Source organism: Hordeum vulgare, chromosome 2H (genome assembly GCF_904849725.1).
Source record: "Hordeum vulgare subsp. vulgare chromosome 2H, MorexV3_pseudomolecules_assembly, whole genome shotgun sequence".
NCBI classification, from domain to species: Eukaryota; Viridiplantae; Streptophyta; class Magnoliopsida; order Poales; family Poaceae; genus Hordeum; species Hordeum vulgare.
In genome coordinates, this window is record NC_058519.1 from 468569106 (window position 1) to 468587927 (window position 18822).

Genomic DNA, 18822 nt, shown 5'->3' on the forward strand with positions numbered 1-18822 from the left:
GATCGTGGGACGGGTGCGATTTGGATCGCGAAGACGTTCCACTACATCAACCGCGTTTCTTAACGCTTCCCGCTTAGCGATCTACAAGGTTATGTGGATCTGAACTCCCCTCTCGTAGATGATCATCACCATGATAGGTCTTTCGTGTGCGTAGGCAATTTTTTGTTTCCCATGCAACGTTCCCCAGCAGTAGCATCATGACCTAGGTTCATGCGTAGATGATATCTCGAGTAGAACACAAAGGAGTTTGTGGGTGTTGATGTTCACTTTGTTTCCCTCCTTAGTCTTTTCTTGTTTTGGAGGTATTGGTGGATTGAAGCGGCCCAGACCAACATTACTCGTACGCTTACGAGAGGCCGGTTTCATCGACATGCATGTTGCGTAAAAATGACTAGCGGGTGTATGTTTCTTCAAATTTAGTTGAATCGAATTTGACCGAGGCGGTCCTTGGAGAAGGTTACATAGCAACTTGCATATCATCCTTGTGGTTTTACATAAGTAAGATGCGATCATACTGGATACCCATAGCAGCCACGTAAAACATGCAACAACATATTAGAGGACGTCTAACTTGTTTTTGTAGGGTATGCATGTGATGCGGTATGGCCAAAGACATGATATGATATATTGGATGTATGATATGATCATGTTGTAATAGTTAAATATCGACTTGCGTGTCGATGCTATGGCAACCGGCAGGAGCCATAGGGTTGTCTTTAATTATTTTTGCGCTTGGTGATGCTTTGCTTTATTGCTAGTAGTGGCTTTAGTATAACAACATAGTTAGCGTGACAACCTCGATGGTAACACAATGATGGAGATCATGGTGGGCACTGGTGACGATGAAGATCATGTCGGTGCTTTGGTGATGGAGATCAAGAAGGACAAGTTCATGGCCATATCATGTCACTTATGATTTTCATGTGATGTTAATCCTTTTATGCACCTTATTTTTCTTAGGACGACGGTAGCATTATAAGGTGATCCCTCACTAAAATTTCAAGATAAACATGTGTTCTCCCTGACTGTGCACCGTTGTGACAGTTCGTCGTTTCGAGACACCACGTGATGATTGGGTCTGATAGACTCAACATTCACATACAACGGATGTAAAATAGTTGCACACGCGGAACACTCGGGTTAAACTTGACGAGCCTAGCATGTACAGACATTGCCTCGGAACACAAAAGACCGAAAGGTCGAGCATGAATCATATAGTTGATATGATCAACATGGAGATGTTCACCATCGAAACTATACTCAACTCACGTGATGATTGGACTTGAGTTAGTGAATTTGGATCATGCAACACTCAAATGACCACATGGATGTCAATTTGAGTGGGAGTTCTTAAGTAATATGATTAATTGAACTCATTATCATGAACATAGTCAAAAGGTGTTTGTAAATTATATTGTAGCTTGCGATGTAGCTCTACTATTTCTGATATGTTCCTAGAGAAAACTTAGTTGAAACATGATGGTAGTAATTATGCGGACTGGGTCCGTAAACTCAGGATTGTCCTCATTGCTTCACAGAAGGCTTATGTCCTTGATGCACCGGCCGGTGTGCTAAATACCAAACGTCGTCTATGGATGTTACGAACATCTAACATACACGTTTTTTATGAATACATGATGGTTTAGTGTGTAAAGCTTAAACGGCTTATAATTGAGGCGCCGATGACGTTCCGAACATCACGGGACAGACGAGATGTTCCAAGAGATGAAATTGACATTTCGGGCTCGTGCCTGTGTTGAGAGGTATGAGACCTCCGACGAGATTCTTTGTCTACAAAGGGAGAAAATCTAATCATTGAGCATATATGTGCTCAGATTGTCTGAGTACTACAATCGTTTGAATCGAGTGGGAGTTGATCTTCCAGATAAGATAGGGATTGACATAGTTCTCCAAATTCACTGCCACCAAGCTTTAGAGCTTCATGATGAACTATAACATATCTGGGATAGAGATGATGGTCCTTGAGCTATTCGTGATGTTTGACATCGCGAAGGTAGAAATCAAGTAGGAGCGTCAATTGTTGATGGTTAGTACAACCACTAGTTTCGAGAAGGGCAAGGGTTAAAAGGGATACTTCATGAACTAGCAAACCAGTTGCCACTCTAGTAAATAAAACCAAGGTTAAACCCAAACCCGAGACTAAGTGCTTCTATTATGAGGGGAACGGTCACTGAAGCAGAACTACCCTAGATACTTGGTAGATGAGAAGGCTGGCAAAGTCAACAAAAGTATATTGGATATACATGATATAGATGTGTACTTTACTAGTATTCCTAGTAGCACTAGGGTATTAGATATCGGTTTGGTTGCTAAGTGTTAGTAACTCGAAATAAAAGCTACGGAATAAACGGGGACTAGCTAAAGGTGAGGTGACGATATGTATTGAAAGTAATTCCAAGGTTGATGTGATCAAACATCGCACGCTCCCTCTACCATCGGGATTAGTGTTGAACCTAAATAATTGTTATTTGGTATTTGTGTTGAGCATAGACAAGACTAGATTGTGTTTATTGCAATATGATTTTTCATTTAAAGAGAATAATGTTTATTCTATTCCTTGAATAAATACCTTCAATGGTTTATTGAATCTCGATCGTAGTGATGCACATGTTCATGATATTGATGCCAAAAGATATGAAGTACTAATGATAGTACCACTTACTTGTGGCACGGCCGCTTGAGTCATATTGGTGGAAAACGCATGTAGAAGCTCCATACTGATGGATCTATGGACTCACTCGTTTTTGAAACTTTTGAGACATGTGAATCATGTCTATTGGTATAAACGCATGAAGAAACTCCATACAGATGGATTGTTTGGACTCACTTTATTTTGAATCACTTGAGACATGCAAATCAGGCCACATGGCCATGATGACTGAAGGCCTCGTTTTCTAGTGAGATGGAACAAGAAAGTAACTTATTGGAAGTAATACATTTTGATGTATGCAGTCCAATGAGTGTTGAGGCACGCAGCGGATATCGTTATGTTCTTACTTCATAGATGATTTGACTAGATACTAGTATATTTACTTGATGAAGCACAAGTCTGAATTACTGAAAGGTTCAAGTAATTTCAGAGTGAAGTTGAAGATCGTCGTGATAAGAGGATAAAATGTCTATGATATGATCATAGAGATGAATATATGAGTTGTGAGTTTGGTACACATTTAAGACAATGTGGAAATTGTTTCACAATGAATGCCACCTGGAACACCATGGTGTGATGGTGTGTCTGAACGTCATAGTCTCTTATCAAATTACCACTATAGATTTTGGGTTAGGCATTAGAGACAACCGCATTCACTTTAAATAGGGCACCACATAATTCCGTTGAGATGACACCGTATGAACTATGGTTTGGAGAAACCTAAGCTGTCATTTCTTAAAAGTTTGTGGTTGCGACGCTTATGTGAAAAGTTTCAGTCTCATAAGCTCGAACCCTAAGTGGATAAATGCATCTTCATAGGATACCCAAAACAGTTGGGTATATCTTCTATCTCAGATCCGGAAGCAAAGTGTTTGTTTCTAGAAACGGTTCCTTTCTCGAGGAAAAGTTTCTCTCAAAAGAATTGAGTGGGAGGATGGTGGAACTTGATGAGGTTGTTGAACCGTCACTTCAACTGGTGTGTAGCAGGGCATAGGAAATTGTTCCTGTGGCGCCTACGCCAATTGAAGTGGAGGTTGATGGTAGTAATCATTAAGCTTTGGATCATGTTACTACAAACCTTGCAGGTCGACAAGGTCATGTACTGCTACACATTGGTACTATAACCCTGTCTTGGAGGTCATGTGGTTGGACAACAATGAACCTACAAGCTATGGAGAAAATGGTGGGCCTGGATTCTGACAAATGGTTGGAGGCCATGAAATCTGAGAGGGGGTCCATGTATGAAAACAAAGTGTGGAGTTTGGAATAACTACTTGATGGTCATAAGACTGTCAAGTACAGATGGGTCTTTAAAAGGAAGACACACGATGATGGTGAAAAGTCGCCATTAAGAAATCTTGACTTATCGCAAAGATGTTTCCGAAAAGTTCAAAGAGTTAACTATGATGAGACTTCCTCACTCGTAGCGATGCTAAAAGTCTGTTGGAATTATGCTAGCAGTTGTTGCATTATTTACGAAATCTTGCAGATAGGATATCAAAACATTGTTTCCTTGACGGTTTCCTTGACGAAAGGTTGTGTGTGATACAACCAGAAGGTTTTGTCGATCCTAAGGATGCTAACAAGTATACAAGCTCCTACGATCCTTCTATGGACTGGAGCAAGCATCTCGGAGTTGGAATATACACTTTGATGAGATGATCAAAGCTTTTGGGTTTATACAAAGTTTATGAGGAACTTGTATTTCCAAGTTAGTGAGTGGGAGCACTATAGAATTTCTGATGAGGATATGTGGTTGACATATTGTTGATCAGAAATAATGTAGAATTTCTAGAAAGCATAAAGGGTTGTTTGAAAGGAGTTTTCAAAGGAAAAACTGGATTGAGCTACTTAAACATTGAGCGTCAAGATCTATGGAGATAGATCAAAACGCTTAACAAAACTTCCAACGAAATGCAGGCCTTGACAAGTTTTTGAAGGAGTTCAAAATAGATAGGAGAAGAAGGATTTATTGGCTGTGTTGTAAGGCGTGAATTTGAGTAAGACTATGCCTTAGCCGCAGGCTCTAAAGTATGCCATGATGTGTACCGCAGCTGATGTGTGCCTTTCCATGAGTATGTCAAGGGGTACAAAGAGTGATACAAGATTGAATCACTGAACAGCGGTCAAATTTATCCTTAGTAACTAGTGTACTAAGGAATTTTTCTTGATTATGGAGGTGATAAAAGAGTTCGTCGTAAAGGCTTTCGTCGATGCAAGCTTTGACACTAATCTGGATACCTCTGGGTAGTAAACCGGATTCATATAGTGGAGGAGTCATTTGGAATGGTTCTGAACGACGCGTGGTAGCAGCATCTATAGGACGACATAGAGATTTGTAAAGCACACACGGATCTGAAAGGTTCAGACCTGTTGACTAAAAACCTCTCTCACAAGAAAGACATGATCGAACCCCAGAACAGTATGGGTGTTAGATTCATTACAATCACATAGTGATGTGAACTGGATTATTGACTCTAGTGCAAGTGGGGGACTCTTCAGAATATGCCCTAGAGTCAATAATAAATTTGTTATTATTATATTTCCTTGTTCATGATATCATGCAACTCCCGGACATCGGAGGAATACCTTGTGTGTATCAAACGTTCCAACGTTCCTGGGTGACTATAAAGGTGCTCGACAGGTATCTCCGAAGGTGACTCTTGGGTTAGCGTGGATCAAGACTGGGATTTGTCACTCCGTGTGACGGAGAGATATCTCGTGGCCCACTCGGTAATACAACGTCACAACAAGCCTTGAAAGCAATGTGACTAAGGAGTTTGTCAAGGGATCTTGTATTACGGAACGAGTAAAGAGACTTGCCGGTAATGAGATTGAACTAGGTATAGAGATACCGACGATCGAATCTCGGGCAAGTAACATACCGAAGAACAAAGGGAACAACATACGGGATTAACTGAATTCTTGACATAGAGGTTCAACCGATAGAGATCTTCGTAGAATATGTAGGAGCCAATATGAACATCCACGTCCTGCTATTGGTTATTGACAGGTGAATGTCTCAGGTCATATCTACATAGTTCTCGAACCCGCACGGTCTGCACACTTAAGGTTCAATGACATTTCGGTATAGTTGAGTTATAGGTGTTGGTGACTGAAAGTTGCTCGGAGTCCCGGATGAGATCCTGGACGTCACGAGGAGCTCCGAAATGGTCCGGAGGTAAATATTGATATATAGGAAGTCATGTTCTTGTCACCGAAAAAGTTTCAGGCACATCGGTAATGTACCACGGGTGTTGGGAGGGTGTCGGTGGACCAACGGGAGGGGTGTGACAGCCCAAGAGCCTTATGGTCTGTGAGAGGAGGTAGGGCAGTCCCAGGTGGGCTGGACTAAGCCTCTCTCAAAAGCCCATGCGGCTAGGAGTGGAGATAAAAGGCGAAAGTCCTTTAAAAGGAAAGGAAGTAGAAGTCCTCCCAAAGTAGTCCACCTCCCTTGCGGGAAGTGGACTCTTCCTTGAAGGGTTCGGCTGACACCTTCTCCTTGGAGTAGGGGCCAAGGCTTCCTCATATCTCCTCCTCCTATATATACTAAAGGTTTTGAGGGTGTTGAGACATAGAAATCAGCCATGTGTTGCCCTCTCTCTAGACCTGTTTTTCCTCTAGTCTAGTTTCAGCGGTGCTTAGGCAAAGCCCTGCTGGAATAGCTACACCACCATCGTCGTCATGTCGTTGTGCTACTGGAGAACTCATTTACCTCTCCGCCCCCTCGTGCTGGATCAAGAAGGCAGAGATCGTCGCCGAGTTGTACGTGTGCTGAACGCAAAGGTGCCATCCTTTCGGCGTTAGATCGGGACAGATCATGGGACAGTTGCGATTTGGATCGCGAAGACGTTCCACTACATCAACCGCATTTCTTAACGCTTCCCTCTTAGCGATCTACAAGGGTATGTGTGTTCGATCTCCCCGCTCGTAGATGATCGTCACCACGATAGGTCTTTCGTGTGCGTAAATTTTTTTTGTTTCCCATGCAACATTCCCCAACATTTGCACCGTTGCGCCGGCGCCTAGCATTGCGCAAGAAAAATGTGTAGAGGATTAGGTTTAAGCTATGCTACACTCAATATTGATTGGGTGCACTAGGCACATATATATAGGTACAAGATGGGCCTCTACCTCAACTATACAAGGAACTAGGAGGTGGGCCCAATGAAACAATATACATGCAAGATATATACTCAACAACCCCCCCCCCCCGCGCTCGTAGTCGAATCGTCACCAGAGACACAGAGACTGGAGCTAAACTCCTCGAAAGTGGAAATAGGAAGTCCCTTAGTCATCACATCAGCGAACTATTGTGTGGTCAGAACATGAAGAACCCGAATGTGACCAAGGGCGACCTGTCCGCGCACAAAGTCGATATCAAGCTTGATGTGCTTCATCCGGCGATGCTGAACGGGGTTGGCGGAAAGATACACAGCATAGATGTTGCCATAGTAGACAAACGTGGCCTTTGTGAAAACATGATGAAACTCTTGTAGAAGTTGTCGAAGCCAGGAACACTTGGCAACTACGATAGCCACTGCTCGGTACTCGGCCTCCACGCTTGAGCGCGAAACTGTTGGTTGTCGTTTGGGAGGCCATGAGACAAGTAAAGGCCAAATATAGACGCAGTAGCCGGACATGGAGCGTCGTGTGTCAGGACAGCCAGCCCAATCAGCATCAGAATAAGCCACCAGATAAAAAGAGGGAGAATCCGTGAGTGTGTGTCTGAGGGACATCGTGCCACGGATATACCGGAGAATCCGTTTCGCGAGCATATAGTGGGAATCACGAGGAGCGTGCATATGGAGGCACACCTGCTGCACAGCATACTGCAAGTCTGGTCTTGTGAGTGTCAGATACTGAAGAGCACCAACAATGGAGCGATAAAATTGAGCATTCGACGCCAGTGAACCCTGCTGAGCAAACACCTTGGCCTTCGTGTCAATAGGAGTAGCGACAGGATGACAGTTGAGCATACCGGCACGCTCAACCAGCTCATGTGCATACTTCTGTTGATGAAGAAACAAACCGTTAGGTCGCCGAACAACCTCAATGCCAAGGAAGTAATGAAAAGCCCCAAATCCTTGATGGCAAACTCGTTACGCAGCCGTAGAGTAATCTGCTGAAGAAGAGCTATGGAGGAGGCCGTGAGGATGATGTCATCGACATATAGTAGTAAATAAGCAGTCGTGTCGCCGTGGTGGAGAACAAACAAGGAGGTGTCCGAGAGAGTAACACAGAAGCGTAGTGTGTGCAGAAAACTAGCGATACACTGGTACCAGGCGTGTAGAGCTTGCTTAAGGCCGTAGAGAGACCGGGACAACAAGCACACATGACTGTGATGAGTGGCATCAATGAAACCAGTGGGTTACTCACAGTAAACCTTCTCGGCAAGGTGACCATGGAGGAAGGCGTTAGAGACATCCATCTCATTAATAGGTCAGCCACGAGAAACCACTAACTGGAGAACAGTGTGGATCATGCCTGGTTTGACAACTGGCACAAACTTCTCAGTGAAGTCAACACCAGCTCGCTGAGGGCAACCGCGGACCTGTTGGAGAACGTTGCATGGGAAACAAAAAACTTCCTACGCACACGAAGACCTATCATGGTGATGTTCATCTACAAGAGGGAGATCGGATCCACGTACCCTTGTAGATCGCTAAGCAGGAAGCATTAAGAAACGCGGTTGATGTAGTGGTACAGCTTCGTGATTCAAATAAGCGTCGTCCCACGATCCGTTCCGATCTAGTGCCGAACGGACGGCACCTCCGCGTTCAGCACACGTACAGCTAGATGACGATCTCCGCCTTCTTGATCCAACAAGAGAGACGGAGAAGTAGATGAGTTCTCCGGCAGTGTGACGGTGCGCCGGTGATGGTGATGATCTATTCCTGCAGGGCTCCGCCCGAGCTCCGGAGAAAACCGATCTAGACGAAGAACTATGAAGTAGAGGTTTAGGGTTGCACGTGGCAAACTTGTCTCTCAAAAACCCTAAAACCTCTAGGATATATAGAAGGAGGGGAGGGGCTAGCCTTGGGGCTCAAGAGAGCCCCAAGGGCGTCGGCCGAGAGAGGAGGAGGAGGACTCCAACTCCAATTCGGTTTGGGGAGGAGGAGTCCCCTCCGTCCTTCCCACCTCCCTCTTTTTTTTCTTTTTTTCTTTGGTTTTTTCCTTAGCTGACATAGCCCACTTGGCATGGCCTCACCATCTCACTAAGGGCTGGTGCGCCACCCTTGGGCTATTAGGCTCACTCCCATGTGGGTGGGCCCCTCCCGGTAAAAACTCGGAACCCATTCGTCACTCCCGGTACACTGTCGGTAATGCCCAAAATCATTCCGGAGACCAAATGAAACAATCCTATATGTCAATCATCGTTTCCGGACCATTCCAAAAACACTCGTGACGTCTGCGATCTCATCCGGGACTCCGAACAACCTTCGGCCACCAACACCTATAACTCAACATTACCGAAACGTCACCGAACCTTAAGTGTGCAGACCCTGCGGGTTCGAGAACTATGCAGACATGACCTGAGACACTCCTCGGTCAATATCCAACAACGGGATCTAGATGTCCATATTGGATCCTACATATTCTACGAAGATCTTATCGGTTGAACCTCTCTGTCAAGGATTCATATAATCCCGTATACCATTCCCTTTATCCTTCGGTATGTTACTTGCCCCAGATTTGATCGTCGGTATCCCTATACCTATTTCAATCTCGTTACCGTGAATTCTCTTTACTCGTTCCGTAATACAAGATCACGTGACTAACACATTAGCCACATTGCTTGCAAGGCTTATATGTGATGTTTTATTACCGAGTGGGCCCTGACATACCTCTCCGTCACATGGAGTGATAAATCCCAGTCTTGATCCATGCTAACTCAACGGACATCTTCGGAGATACCTGTATATCACCTTTATAGTCACCCAGTAACGTTGCGACGTTTCATACACACAAGGCATTCTTCCAGTGTAAGTGAGTTACATGATCTCATGGTCATAGGAATGAATACTTGACACGCAGAAAACAATAGCAACAAAATGACACGATCACATGCTACATTTATAATTTGGGTCTTGTCCATCACATCATTCTCCCAATGATGTGCTCCAGTCATCAAGTGACAACACTTGCATATGGTCAGAAAACCTTAACCACCCTTGATCAACTGGCCAGTCAACTAGAGGCTTACTAGGTACATTGTTTTGTCTATATATCCACAGATGTATCTATGCTTTCATTCAATACAATTATAGCATGGATAATAAATGATTATCTTGAAACAGGAAATATAATAATAACTATTTTATCATTGCCTCTAGGGCATATTTCCAATAGTCTCCCACTTGCACTGGAGTCAATAATCTAGTCTCACATTGCTATGTGATTTACATTGAAATGAATCTAACACCCATATTGTTCTGGTGTTGATCATGCTTTGCTCGTGGAAGAGGTTTAGTCAGCGGATCTGCAACATTCAGATCCATGTGCACTTTGCAATAACTTACGTCCTCTCCTTCGACATAGTCGCGGATGAGGTTGAAGCGTCGTTTGATGTGTCTGGTCTTCTTGTGAAACCTTGGTTCCTTTGCTAGAGCAATGGCACCAGTGTTGTCACAGAATAGAGTTATTGGATTTAATGCGCTCGGCACAACTCCAAGATCCTACATGAACTGCTTCATCCAGACACCCTCCTTAGCTGCCTCCGAGGCAGCCATGTACTCCGCTTCACACGTAGAATCTGCTACGATGCTTTGCTTGGAACTGCACCAGCTTACTACACCCCCATTAAGAATAAATATGTATCCGGTTTGAGACTTAGAGTCATCCGGATCAGTGTCAAAGCTTGCATCGACGTAACCCTTTACGACGAGCTCTTCATCACCTCCATAAACGAGAAATATTTCCTTAGTCCTTTTCAGGTACTTCAGAAAATTCCTGACTGCCGCCCAGTGTTCCACTCATGGATCACTTTGAAACCTGCCTGCCATACTTATGTCCAGGCTGACGTTCGGTCTTGTGCACAACATTGCATACATGATAGACCATATGGCTGAAGCATAGGGGACGGTACTCATCTTTTTTCTATGTACCACAGTTACTAGACACCGAGTCTTACTCAACTTTATACCTTCTAACACTGGCAAGAACCCCTTCTTGGACTGCTCCATTTTGAACTTCTTCAAAACTTTATCAAGGTATGTGCTTTGTGAAAGTCCTATTAGGCGCCTCAATCTGTCCCTATAGATCTTAATGCCTAATATGTAAGCTCCTTCTCCTAGGTCTTTAATTGAAAAACATTTTTTTCAAGTAATCATTTACGCTCTCTAAAAACTCCACATTGTTGCCAATCAGCAATATGTCATCCACATATAATATTAGAAATGCTACAGATCTCCCACTCACTTTCTTGTAAATACAAGATTCTCCAACAACTTGTATAAACCCAAATGCTTTGATCACCTCATCAAAGCGCTTATTCCAACTCCGAGATGCTTGCACCAGTCCATAAATGGATCGCTGGAGCTTGCATACTTTGTTAGCATTCTTCGGATCAACAAAATCTTCGGGTTGCATCATATACAATTCTTCCTTAAGAAAACCATTAAGGAACACCGTTTTGACATCCATCTGCCAGATTTCATAATCGAAAAATGCACCTATTGCTAACATGATTCGGACGGACTTATGCATCACTACCGGGGAGAATGTCTCATCGTAGTCAACTCCTTGAACTTGTGAAAAACCCTTTGCCACAAGTCAAGCCTTATAAACGGTCACATTACCGTCCGCGCCCGTCTTCTTCTTAAAGATACATTTGTTCTAAATAGCCATGCGACCTTCAGGTAATACTTCCAAAGTCCACACTTTGTTTTCATACATAGATCCTATCTCGGACTTCATGGCCTCTAACCATTTGTTGGAATCAGGGCCCACCGTTGCTTCTTCATAATTCGCAGGCTCATTATTGTCTAACAACATGATAGATAAGACAGGATTCCCGTACCACTCGGGAGCAGTACGTGATCTTGTCGACCTGCGAGGTCCGACAGTAACTTGATCTGAAGCTTCATGACCATCATCATTAGCTTCCTCCTCAACCGGTGTTGCCTCGACAGAGATTTCTCTCTACCCTGCGCCACCATCTAAAGGGAGCAGAGGTTCCACAACCTCATCAAGTTCTATCTTATTCCCACTCAATTCTTTCGAGAGAAACTCTTTCTCAAGAAAATCTCTGTTCTTAGCAACAAACACTTTGCCCTCGGATCTGAGATAGAAGGTGTACCCAACTATCTCTTTTAGGTAACCTATGAAGACACACTTTTCCTCTTTGGGTTCTAGCTTTTCAGGCTGAAGCTTTTTGACATAAGCATCACATCCCCAAACTTTAAGAAACGGCAACTTTTGCCTCTTGCCATGCCATAGCTCATATGGTGTCGTCTCAACGGATTTTGATAGTGCCCTATTTAAAGTGAATGCAGTTGTCTCTAATGCATAACCCCAAAACGATAATGGCAAATCGGTAAGAGACATCATAGATCGCACCATATCTAACAAAGTACAATTACGACGTTCGGACACACCATTACGTTGTGGTGTTCCAGGCGGTGTTAAGTGTGAAACGATTCCACATTGTCTTAAGTGAGCACCAAACTCGAAACTCACATATTCACCCCCTCGATCAGATCGTAGGAACTTGATCTTCTTGTTGTGATGATTTTCAACTTCACTCTGAAATTGCTTGAACTTTTCAAACGTTTCAGACTTGTGCTTCATCAAGTAGATATATCCATACCTACTCAAATCATCAGTGAAGGTGAGAAAATAAAGATATCCACCGCACGCCTCCACACTCATTGGACCGCACACATCAGTATTTATGATGTCCAACAAGTCACTTGCATGCTCCATTGTTTTGGAGAACAGAGTCTTAGTCATCTTGCCAATGAGGCATGGTTCGCACGTGTGAAGTGATTCAAAATCAAGTGACTCCAAATCCCATCAACATGGAGTTTCTTCATACGCTTTACACAGATATGACCTAAGCAGCAGTGCCACAAAAACGTGGCACTATCATTGTTAACTCTACATCTTTTTGTCTCAATGTTATGTATATGTGTGTCATCACAACCAAGATTCAATATGAACAAACCCCTCACATTGGGTGCATGATCGTAAAAGATATTACTCATAAAAATAGAACAGACATTATTCTTTGACTTAAATGAGTAACCGTCTCGCAATAAATAAGATCCAGATATAATGTTCATGCTTAACGCATGCACTAAATAAAAATTATTTAAGTTCATAACTAATCATGATGGTAACTGAAGTGAGATAGTGTCGACGGCGATTGCATAAACCTTGGAACGATTTCCCACTCGCATCATCACTTCATCCTTCGCCAGCCTTTGTTTATTCCACAGTTCCTGCTTCGAGTTGCAAATATGAGCAAAAGAACCGGTATCAAATACCTAGGGACTACTACGAGAGTTGGATAAGTACACATCAATAACATGTATATCACATATACCTGGTTTGGCGTTGGCCGCCTTCTTATCAGCCAAATACTTGGGGCAGTTGCGTTTCCAGTTACCCATCCCCTTGCAATAATAACACTCTGTTTCCGGCTTAGGTCCATCCTTGGGTTTCTTCGTTGGATTGGAAACAGTTTTGCCTCTCTTCTTGGAGTTACCCTTCTTGCCTTTGCCGTTTCTCTTGAAACTAGTGGTCTTATTGACCTTCAACACTTGATGTTCTTTCCGGAGTTCTGACTCTGTGACTTTCAGCATCGCCGTTATAGTTCATCCCTTGCATGTTATAGTTCAACACAAAGCTCTTATAGCTAGGTGGCAGTGATTGAAGAATTCTGTCAGTGATAGCCTCTTGTGGGAGTTCAATCCCCAGCTCAGCTAGACGGTTTGAGTACCCACACATTTTGAGCACATGTTCACTGACAAACGAATTATCCTCCATTTTGCAAGCAAAGAATTTATCGGAGGTCTCATACCTATCGATCCGGGCATTCTTCTAAAAGATAAACTTCAACTCCTGGAACATCTCATATGCTCCATGACGTTCAAAGCATCGTTGAAGTCCCGGTTCCAAGCCATACAAGACTGCACATTGAACTACTGAGTAGTCCTCTTACGTGATTGCCAAGCGTTCAAAACATCTTGGTCAGATGTAGCGGGTGGTTCATCTCCTAGCCATACATCAAGGACATAATTCTTTTTCCCAGCTTGTAGGATGAGCCTTAGATTACGAGCCTAGTCTACAAAGTTGCTACCATCATATTTCAGCTTAGCTTTCTCTAGGAACATATTGAAATTCAGGGTTACTACTGCGTTAGCCATTGATCTACAACATAAAATATTGCAAAGTGGACTTAGACTATGTTCAAGATAATTACAGTTTAACTAATAAAATTACTAATAAACTCCCACTCAAATAGACATCCCTCTAGTTACTTGAGTGTGGCATGATCCAAATTCACTAACTCAAGTCCAATCATCACGTGAGTTGACTGTAGTTTCAGTGGTACACATCTCTATGCTAAACATATCAACTATATGATTCATGCTTGACATTTCGGTCTCTTGTGTTCCGAGGCCATGTCTGCACATGCTAGGCTTGTCAAGTTTAACCCGAGTGTTCTGCGTGTGCAACTGTTTTGCACCCGGCGTATGTGAACGTTGAGTCTATCACACCGGATCATAACGTGGTGTCTCAAAACGACGAACTGTCGCAACGGTGCACAGTCGGGGAGAACACAATTTTATCTTGAAATTTAGTGAGGGATCAACTTATAATGCTACTGTCGTTCTAAGCAAGATAAGGTGCATAAAAGGATTAACATCACATGCAATTCACAAGTGACATGATATGGCCATGATCTTGTGCTTCTTGATCTCCATCACCAAAGCACCGGCATGATCTTCATCGTCACCGGCGCCACACCATGATCTCCATCCTCATGATATCCATCATCGTGCCGCCATCGAGGTTGTCGTGCTATCTATGCTAATACTACTAAAGCTACATCCTAGCAATATAGTAAACGCATCTGCAAACACAAATGTTAGTTCAAATACAACCCTATGGCTCATGTCGGTTGCCGTAGCATCGACGTGCAAGTCGATATTTAACTATTACAACATGATCATCTCATACATCCAATATATCACATCATGTCTTTGGCCATATCACATCACATGCATACCCTGCAAAAACAAGTTAGACGTCCTCTAATTTCTTGTTGCATGTTTTACATGGCTGCTATGGGTATCTAGTATGATCGCATCTTACTTACGCAAAACCACAACGGAGATGTGCAAATTTCTATTTTACCTCTCTCCAAGGACCGCCTCGGTCAAATCCAATTCAACTAAAGTTGAAGAAACAAACACCCGACGGTCATCTTTATGCAACAAGTTGCATGTTAGTCCATGAAACCAGTCTCATGTAAGCGTACGAGTAATGCTGGTCCGGGCTGGTTCAATCCAACAATACCGCCGAATCGAGAAAACACTAAGGAGGGCAGAAAATCGAACATCAACACCCACAAAAACTTTTGTGTTCTACTCGAGATTACATCTACGCATGAACCTAGCTCATGGTGCCACTATTGGAGCACGTTGCATGGGAAACAAAAAATTTCCTACGCACAAGAAGACCTATCATGGTGATGTTCATATACGAGAGGGAGATCGGATCCACATAACCTTGTAGATCGCTAAGCGAGAAGCGTTCAAAATGCGGTTGATGTAGTGGTACAGCTTCGTGATTCAAATCGTCATCGTCCCGTGATCCGTTCTGATCTAGCGCCGAATGGACGGCACCTCCTCGTTCAGCACACCTACAGCTCGATGACGATCTTCGCCTCCTTGATCCAGCAAGAGAGACTGAGAAATAGATGAGTTCTCCGGCAGCGTGACGGCGCGCCGGTGATGGTGATGATCTATTCCTGCAAGGCTCCGCCCGAGCTACGCAGAAAATCGATCTAGAGGAAGAACTACGAAGTAGAGGTTTAGGGTTGCACGTGGCAAAGTTGTCTCTCAAAACCCCTAAAACCTCTAGTATATATAGGAGGAGGGGAGGGGCTAGCCTTGGAGCTGAAGAGAGCCCCAAGGGCGCCAGTCGAGGGAGGGGGAGGAGGACTCCAACTCCAACTCGGTTTGGGGAGGAGGAGTCGCCTCCTTCCTTCCCACCTCAATCTTTTTTCTTTTTCCTTTGGTTTTTTTCCTTAGCCGACATAGCCCACTTGGGCTGGCCTCACCAGCCCACTAAGAGATGGTGCGCCACCCTTGGGCTATTAGGCTCACTCCCGGGTGGGTGCGCCCCTCCCGATAAAAACTCGGAACCCATTCGTCACTCCCGGTACACTCCCCGTAATGCCTGAAATCTTTCCGGAGACCAAATGAAACAATCCTGTATATCAATCTTCATTTCCGGACTATTCCAGAAACCCTCGTGACGTCCGTGGTGTCATTTGGGACTCTGAACAACCTTCGGTCACCAACACCTATAACTCAACTATGTTGAAATGTCACCGAACCTTAAGTGTGCAGACCCTGCAGGTTCGAGAACTATGCAGACATGACCTGAGACACTCCCCGGTCAATATCCAACAGCGGGACCTGGATGTCCATATTGGATCCTACATATTCTACGAAGACCTTATCGGTTGAACCTCTATGCCAAGGATTCATATAATCTCGTATACCATTCCCTTTCTCTTTCGGTATGTTACTTGCCCGAGACTTGATCGTTGGTATACCTATACCTATTTAAATCTCCTTACCGGCAAGTCTCTTTACTCGTTCTGTAATACAAGATCCCGTGACTAACACATTTGACATTTAGAAAACAATAGCAACAAAATGACACAATCACATGTTATGTTTATAATTTGGGTCATGTCCATCACATCATTCTCCTAATGATATGATCCAATCATCAAGTGACAACACTTGCATATGGTCAGAAAATCTTAACCATCCCTGACCAACTGGCCAGTCAACTAGAGGCTGACTAGGGACATTGTTTTGTCTATATATCCACACATGTATCTAAGCTTTCATTCAATACAATTATAGCATGGATAATAAACGATTATATTGAAATAGGAAATATAATAATAACTAATTTATCATTGCCTCTAGGGCATATTTCCAACAGGGCCACCCAGCGAGCATTGTAGCGCTCAAGAGTGCCATCAGAGCGGGTCTTATGGCGAACGACCCACTTGCCACTGATGACATTGGCGCGAGGAGGTCGCGGAACCAAATGCGATTCCGCTAAAGGGCGTCAAACTCTTCTGGCATCGCAGCCAGCCAGTGCGGATCACGGAGTGCAGACCGCACAGAGGCAGGAAGTGATGACGGCTCGGAGCTGGATGCTGCAAGAAGGTAGTCGTCGCTGGAGTACCGCAGACTCGGTCGGTGAATGTCGCCCCTAGCCCGCGTCATGGGGCCGGCTGCCGAGGGGCCAGCTGCCTATGTGTCGGCTGTAGAGGAGCCAGGTGCCGAGGGGTCGGCTGCCAAGGGGCCGGCTACAGAGGGGCCGGTTCCAGAAGGGTCGGCTACATAGGGGCCGTCTACAGATGGTGTTGGGGATATTACCTGCGGTGTAACCCGCCCTAGCTGGGCCGGATCACTAAAGGCGCGACTCATCATTATGTAATACAAGCCTTGGCCCAAGGGGTCGAGGAGCCAGATGGCGGTTCAGGAGCTATGCAGAGGATAGGCCGCCAAGGAGGTTTTCAGTCTTGGAAAGCACGGCGACTTAGAGATAAAGAAAACCACGACCTGTAGCATGGCTAGGACTCTTGTAAATCCTAGGGCCTCGACTTGTATATAAAGGCGAGTCCCTGGAAAGATAGGGCAAGTTAGAAATTATCGAGAGCTAGGTCAGGCGAGTTACGCCCTCCTTTTAATTGAAACCATCATCAATCTACACAAACCAGGACGTAGGCTTTTACCTCCACACGAGGGGACGAACCTGGGTAAATCTGAATCTCGCTTTCGCTCTCCCCCTTTGAGTCACCACCAAGGTGCGACGGCTCCTTCATTAAGTCCTTTCACGAGGACATTTGTCGTGACAAAACCATGACAGTTGGCGCCCACCATGGGGATAGTGCACGGTGGAGTTCAGTTCTCAATGGGAACCCTACCAGGGTCAGAAAGCTATGCGATCGGCATCATGACGAAGAGCTGCCGTGGAAGGTACTACATCGATAACTCGTTGTGGGGGCCTGAAGCCGATTCAGTCGAATCTGGTTACGGAGTCCCCTTCGGCAAGATCAACATCTTGATCGGCATGATTGGAGCACCCGTGCCTGAGCCAGACACCTCCACCAACACCATCCAGCCGGCCAGGTACGTCCTCCCCATCACACGTCGGGACAGGAGACGCCATGTTTTTGTCGGTTTTACGTAGGGAGCGAGCGTACAAGACGAACCGACAGTCCAGGAGGTCACCCCGTCAATTCTGATGGCGAGTCATCCATGGGCGAGACAGATTCAATTCATCCCTTCACGAAGGACTACTCGGAGGGTTGTCACTCGCGATGGACCCCAAGATCCTTGAAGGATCCCATCAACAAATCGCCATCTACATTGCAGGGGCGGCACAACCTCAGCAAAACCCGACCGGTAACAATGAGACAGGCGAGACGTCGAAAACCTCGGCTCAAGCCATGGCGGACTTAACGGCGGAGGTCACCAGACTCATGACAACTGCTATGACGGCAGAGAATCAGGAAGCGATCAACGTCGAGCTGGAGAAGCTGCAGGAGGCGATGGCCAAAGCCCAGCGGGACGTGGAAGCGGAAGCCGCCAGGATGGCGACACAGCAGGCCAGGATCACTGCACAGACGGAACGGCTGAACACCGAAGGCTGGCAGCTCGAGAGAAAACAGCGCGCGTCCGATGCTATTCACCAGAGGAGGCATCACGGGCGCCTCCCGGCCGACTTACATCCAGCTCGCCTCTTCGACACCCCACGCACTCCTGGGGCGGGACCTGATCGACCTTTGCAAGTCGCTCCAGGGGGAGGTCCGGTTCAACCACCTAACCCGCCACCGCCTCAACCAACGGATGACCATGCAACTCGCTTCCAGACACCACGAGGTC